The following is a 6,401-nucleotide window of genomic DNA, read 5'->3' as shown; positions in this document are numbered from 1 at the left end:
TTCCACAACTTCTGGGATCTAATCAAAGAGGAGGTCTTGCAAGTTTTCTAGGAATCCAGGACTAATAGATGGATGCTTCCCTCTCTGAACACAACCTTCATTTCTCTCATTCCCAAGGAAGAACACTCTCAAACTCCGGACAAATTCCAGCCTATTGCTTTATGTAATGTCATATACAAAATCGTCTCCAAAGTTATTGCTTCGTGACTAAAACCTCTGCTTCCACTAATTATCTCGCCAGAGAAATCCGGCTATGTGTAAGGAAGGCAAATCATAGATGGCATCATTCTCACTCACGAGATCATTCACTCCTTAAAGCAGTCCAAAAAAGTAGGTATGCTCCTAAAAATCGATCTCTCTAAAGCTTTTGATAGTTTAAGCTGGAAGTATATTCAAAAAATGCTTCTCGCCTCTGGCTTCTCCCCTCCTTGGGTTAAAAGGGTCATGAGTCTGATAACATCTACCTTCTTCTCCATTTTGGTCAATGGGATCCCTTCCACCACCTTTCACCTCTCCAGAGGAATTCGACAAGGTGATCACCTCTCCCCATTTCTATTTGTCATTAGATCTGGAAAGACTCTTCCAGATCGCCAACCTCTTCCCCCAGAGGATGAGGAAGACCATCAGGAGAGTGAACCAATGGCAGAAGGACTAGGCAGAAGCATCAAAGAAGCTCTTCACTCCCAACAATTGAGAGGGCTCTCCTTTCCCAACACCCCTGCTTATACCCACCAACAGTTCGTGGATGATAACATGCTTTTTGGCCATCCCTTGGTCCAGGAAGCCTTTAAATTAAATTCCATTTTGACTGATTTCTCGAGCGCCTCTGGAGCATGCATAAACAAGGCTAAATCCCAATTTTTTTCTTTCATACCCTTGCTATAACACAAACCTCTATTGCTAGGATCCTAGGTTTTATGATAGCCGCTCTCCCATCCAAATACCTAGGCGCTCCTATGATGGATACTGCCTTAAAACACTCATCTTGGCAATTGCTCTTGGAAAAAATGGAAGCCCGTCTCTCTTCCTGGACTTACAGAACTCTAAACATGGCAAGCCGACTAGTATTAATCAAAGCAGTGCTGCAATCCATGCCGCTCTATCATTTTTTAGTTTTGGCTGCACCAAAGTGGGTACTCAAGGAAATCAAACATCTTCAAAGAGCCTTTCTGTGGGGAAACACGGGACAAAAGCGAAAATGGGCATTGGTAAAATGGGATACAGTATGCCTTCCGAAAAATTCAGGAGGTACTGGGCTTCGTGATCCTCAACACAGTAATGCTATCATGGGAGTGCGCATCTGGTGGAAATGGATCTCGGAACCCCATACTCCTTGGGCTATTCTCTGGACTGCAAAATATGCAAATAATCGACCAGTGGACGACTTAATCCGACTCACAGAAGTTGGCCCAAGATCCTTAATCTAGAATGCAGCTAAACAGCATAAGGACATAATCCAATAGCACAGCTTCTAGGAAATTAGGAATGGTAATAATGCACGGTTCTTGGAAGATTCATGGCAACAAAGACCCAAATTGCAGGATCTGATCAAACCCCATCAAATACAGGATTGGGAAGGGCAACTAATGGTCAAGGTCAACCAACGCTGGAGACCCACTCCAACTCAGGGATACAGGGCACATAGCTCATCAAGGAAAATTTGGAAATAGAGCTTTCAAATAGAAAATTATGCTACTCTGATAAGAAGGATATCATTAGATGGGGATACGAGGCGAGAGGAACCTTCACTTCACAAGAGGCCTATAATATAATTATAAGAAATCATACAGTCAAAGACACTCTATGGAACAAAGTGTCGGCCCCCACCATAATATCCGCTTTTCTTTGGTTGTTATGCCAAAATAAAATCCTTACTTGGAACAACCTTCGGAAAAGAATCTTTCAGGGGCCTTCTATATGTCCCAATTGCAAACAGGTGGAAGAAACCACTGAGCATCTCATAAACTCTTGCCCTCTAGCAAACCGACTCTGGGAAAAAGTTAGCTTCAGGTGCCAAAAAGATGGAAGAATTAAGGAGGATATCACCAACACTGTTCGCACCTGGGCAATCAATCCATACAAAAGAAAATTGTTAAATGCCTTATGGAATCTTATCTCGGGCCTTCTCATGTGGACTGTATGGAAAGAAAGGAATTGTCACATCTTCAAGGACCAATCCTCCCCTTTAGAAGTCTTATGGAATAATATATGTCAAAACCTTCGAGAAACCCTAATGCTTCAAACCTGGTATGAAGAAGACTTTCCCTCCATTCCACAGGAGCAGAACATATGGGCAAACTGGAATCTTCAGTGGAACCAGTTGCAAGCAAATCAGAGTAAAGCTTCATCACAAGGAAAAACACTAGACCGATGGATTCCTCCACCCCAACATATGCTACAACTTAACTTTGACGGAGTGTCTAAACGTAATCCAGGAAAAGCAGGATATGGAGGAGTCTTCAGAGATCAGAAAGGCAATCCTCTTCTAACCTACACAGGCTCAATTGGTTGGGACACCAATAATTCAGTTGAATTAGAAGGACTATGGCAGGGGCTTCTCCTTGCTCAACTCCATGGCTTCTTCCCACTTATAATTGAAGGGGATTCTCAGATTCTCATTAACATGGTTAATCAGATTCTGCAAGGGACTCCATCATACAAAGTTGGCAGTAGTTGGAGATTGGCAGAACGCTTAGAGCACATTGAGCAATGGCTCTCAACCCATAGAGCAGTCACCCTTAAACACATTCGAAGGGATGGCAACAAAGTAGCTGATTTGTTAGCAAATATTGGAGTAGACAGTGGAAGGACCCTACATGTAGGAACACTCAATGCTATCGCCACTACTCTTCAGTTATCGGAATACAATGACTTGGTGCAAATTGAAATGGTACAATAAAAAGAAACGCACCCAGATGTGGGTGATTATCCAGGTAATTAATTCGACAAGACGGTCAGGTGATGGACAGGCTGGACACATGGCCACCTACGTCCTCCCCCAAGCCCACCTGAGGCACATTGAAGGCACCTTGCAGGAGCCATTAAATCTGTCCCAAGACCGAGACTACACCACCTCTTTCATAGCAATGGAGTCTGCAGAGCGTTATGTTATCCCTCCCCCTTTGCTCCACTATGTCTGTCCTCCGCAAGCCTCTGAGCCATGCTCACGCACTGTAATTGGCCTTTGATGCTGGCTACCAAGCTATATGGACTTGGGTAATAGATTTCATTATTCTCAAACTAGGCTCTGCAACTTAGCACTAGCTCAAACCTCCTCGGTCCATCCTCTGTGCAATTATTTCACCACCTCCTCTATTGCTAATCTTTCCTTCAATCCTGCCATGGTTCGTCATCGTATGCGAAGCAGGAGGGGAGGCACGTGTGGCGGAATCATCTGGCCTCCTGTTACTCCCAGCCCTGACTCTGTCTCCCCTGCTTCTTCAGTAGACAATCCCAATCCTTTTGAACCTCTCCATGGCCGATATCCAGACACTTGAAGCGGAAGGGGAAGAACTCAATTTCAAGGTTCTGAATGGAGGGATGTTGTAGTTCATACATCAAACTTCCCCCTTCCACTGCATCTAGCACCCCATACCACTCAATTCCATTTTCACAGTACTCTGAACCAGCCCGTCATCACCGCTACTGTTACTATTACATTCACTGAAGAAATGGACCCGTTGGAACCTCTACGTGCACACAATGAAGAGCTGAACAGGGCAGCTCCAAGCAGTAGAGGCATTTGTAGCCCGGGCGGATAGCAACCGGACGTTGATAGAGTCGCTCTGCATGGCAAAGCACTGGCTGGCAATCAGCAAGCTGTGGGAAGCAATCTTGGTGACACTCAAGCTTCGGGCAGCCGACGAGGTGACACGTCTGGCCTGCATGCAGGCATGGGGAACACTGATACCGTCCACCCAACTCAAGGCGAGTACACGTTGACTGAAGAGGATGACTGGTACAAATATGCATGCAGGATCGAAGAAGAACCAACCCTAGACAACCTCTAGCCCTGACACTTGGTAGCCAGGTGTCGCTTCTTTTTCCAGGTTGATGCTTTTCATGCTGACTGGGAGTTTCTGGTTAAATCTATGTTTTATGATTAGGTATATGCAATGTCTGAGATGTCATTTTGTTTTTTGGTCAAAATTGTTAACCCATATGTGGGTCTTTTTGAATTCCTAGACTGGTTTCCCCTCTGTTGGGGCAGTCACAGCTAGACCGATTGGTTTCCTCTTTGTTGGGGCAGTCACAGCTAAACTGAATTATTTTGTGATGGTTGTTGCTTAGTACTTTGGAGGCCAGGCCTCTCTGTAATCACCTTTTTTGTATCATATTAATAGATTAATCTTACTTAGAAAAAAAACATTTAGTTCTATCTTTATGATTAAATTCCTACTTAGTACCAACTATAATGTTCTTTTAAGCACTGATTTGAGTGCAATATTTATGAATAGGAAAAAAAATATCAGATTCTAAACTAGTCAACAATGTCACAATAGACATGGATGAAGAAGTAGAGATAAAAATGAGAATGATTAAAAAAGAAGATATCACACTAGAAATAGTGAAAGGTGCATAAAATAGACAAGAAATAGAGAAAAAATGGTAGTTCTTTTCAGGTTTATCTACCTATACCATATATTTATTTATGTTTTCTTAAATTAATTTCAATTCAATTCTCATGACTAAGCAAAAACATATTGATTCTTTGCCATTATTCATCAAATATATCAATAATAATATAATCTGAAGCATTTTCGATGGCATTATGTTAGTTAGATATCAAAATTTTTTGGACAAAGGAAATAGGATAAATATAATACTCCATGCACATTTGAAAGATACGAAGGTGGAAATGACAATAACATTTTTTGTGGCAACGCTTTTCTATGAATATCATGAGGAGAGACTTACTACAAATGTCAATGTTTCTATTAGAAATTTCGAAAGAATTCCAAAGAAAAAATATAATAGCGGTGACTGTGAGAAAATTATTACACTTAGTAGCCATGGCATTGTAGAAAAAATAGTCTTATATCTTAAGAATATTGATTTTTACCAAATATCATGATTGCAAATATTTCACATAGTCAAGATGCATTTCCAATTGGCACAATAGGTGACATTGAAATTTTACCAACAAATATAGTGATAAGATGTGTAATAGAAATAAGATTGAGGAATACAAATCATGATAGGGAAATAGTAAGCTTAAATTTATTTGAAATTTTAAATAATAACAAGTTATTGTCTATATATTATACAATTTAGATGTATTTGTTTTTCATATGTAACAGGTTCAAGAACATGACAATTATTTTTCAAAATATCTTTCAATCCAAAGAAAATTGCAAGAAAATGTTTTTATTCTTAACTTGCAAAAGAATATATTTAAAAAAAGAAGAAAAAATATTCTAAACTTCACAATCCATGTTCACATGATCATTGAAAATAGAAAAAAAAATGAAAAGTTTGAGGAAATTGCTTTCTTTGGAGAGTGGAATATGAATAACATATATATCTATATATATATATATATATATAGAGAGAGAGAGAGAGAGAGAGAGAGAGAGAGAGAGAGAGAGGTCATCTGATTTGAAGTTGTTAAGTCTCAGTTTTCTATACCAATTTTACATCACTTACAAGGACTATTGATGACGAATAGTGCATATATGAATCCCTTTGAGACTATGTGTGTGAAATGTACTAGTCCAATTACAACTGATAGGACTATAGATGAAATTACGGTTTATTGTACGATCTGTAAGGAAAATTGTCATTTTGTTTATTTCCATCATTTAAACTGTATCATATATGTAGACGACTAGACTACAACATATTATGTTTTAAGAAAAGTGTAATTGGAGAAAGTATTATCTGATCAAGAAAAAGCTCACTATCAGTAATATTATGTGGAAAAATCATTTGTTATTGATTTTTTCTCCAATTTGGAGATCCATGTCACATATATAATAAACCATCAAAACGTGGTTATGCATTTACAATGACAATTATCTTTTTTTACATTGTCTAGGAATCTAATGATGGTACAATTCTCCTTGCTTGCATTGTTAGGTAATCTATTGGTGGTATTCTAGAGATAGTATTATTGTCAAGTTGTCAAAATCAAGAAGCTTTCTACAAAAAATGTGGATATATTGTTTACCAGTAGCTAGTAAGAATTAATTCCCAATGACTATTAGCAAGGGGTGTGGGGGCATCCACATTTTTGCACCTCCACATATCTGCACTTCCAATCCTAACATTCTCCTATACTTTCTGGTTGAAGAATTTTATCATTGCTAGAGATTTTTTTCGAACTGCTGAATAGATGTTATCTGAATTCATATTGTGGTTACATAATTAATAAATTTTAACATGGTACACAAACATATTTG

This window comes from Pinus tabuliformis, chromosome X (assembly GCF_031772625.1).
Source record: "Pinus tabuliformis cultivar Carrire ecotype Pingquan chromosome X, CPIR1, whole genome shotgun sequence".
NCBI lineage: Eukaryota > Viridiplantae > Streptophyta > Pinopsida > Pinales > Pinaceae > Pinus > Pinus tabuliformis.
The sequence above is the reverse complement of the archived record's forward strand: the minus strand, read 5'-3'. Positions refer to the sequence as shown.